The sequence below is a fragment of the Sinocyclocheilus grahami genome, unplaced genomic scaffold, assembly GCF_001515645.1.
Source record: "Sinocyclocheilus grahami isolate Dianchi unplaced genomic scaffold, SAMN03320097.WGS_v1.1 scaffold1520.1, whole genome shotgun sequence".
Taxonomy (NCBI): domain Eukaryota; kingdom Metazoa; phylum Chordata; class Actinopteri; order Cypriniformes; family Cyprinidae; genus Sinocyclocheilus; species Sinocyclocheilus grahami.
Window position 1 is genome coordinate 103,632 of NW_015506699.1, and position 959 is coordinate 104,590.

At 38.5% G+C, this 959-nt stretch overlaps 1 pseudogene; it reads left to right on the top strand.

Annotated features, from left to right (window-relative positions):
- The window catches only part of LOC107570888 (CMRF35-like molecule), a 5,757-nt pseudogene extending 4,889 nt beyond the window's left edge, over nucleotides 1-868 (top strand).
- The last annotated feature ends 91 nt before the right edge of the window (nucleotides 869-959 follow it).

Below are 959 nucleotides of genomic sequence, written 5' to 3' on the forward strand. Positions count from 1 at the left end.
ACTGGACTGGTGTCTTACCTTAGACCCGCCCTGAGTGAGCTGTGAAGCTGGATCACGTGAATCATTCGTGATCCAGCTTCACCTACAGAAGAAGTGAGTATAAGGTTTTTTAATGAATCTTTGCAAATAGCCTTTCCTAATAATGTGCTAATTAGCAAGTTTCATGATGAATGCAGCTAAAGTAAACAGTCCCTCAGAGAGCAGCTCGGAAGAGAGAGGCGGAGTCAGCACAGCTCATTAACATTTAAATGAAAATGCTACAAAATGGCTTGCTCTGAAAAGAGCTGTTTTTGACAGGGTAAAAAAAAAGGGTTTTTTACACTACCCTTGAGAAATTTTAACCAAACTATGTTACAGACTTTTCATTAAGACCCTAAAGAATCATATCAACTTGTGGAAAATGGGCATCCGATGACCCCTTTAAGTAATCTTGACCTGAATTCATAAATGTTACAGCAAAGTGACCAGAAATGTGTTTATATTGAAAAATTATATTATTTAACAGATGAACAAAACAGGCTGGTGAGAGGATATTCAGGAGGAAACGTCATTTTAAACTACAAATATGAGACGCTAGATTAAAATTATTTGATAGACGTCTGTAAAACTGGAGCAGATCAATGTTTAACTCTAATAAACTAACAGAGCAGCAAAATGGACACATAACGGCCGATTCTCTGTTCATGATGACAGATCTGCTCGTCTCCTACGTGTGTTTATCAGAGAACTGAATGTGAACGATTCTGGAGAATATAAGATTGTAGTCAAAGTTTCTGAAGACTACAGTTTCTTCTCTGAGTTTCACCTGGACATCAGAGACGGTGAGCTGCTTTCATTCACTCATGCATTTGTTTCTGTGGTGAACTGATGAATCTGTTGTTTAACGTGAACTTGATTTGTCTCTCAAGCAGCTGATTGTTGTGAGAAGAGCATCAGTCTATCAGCTGCTGCAGGAGGAT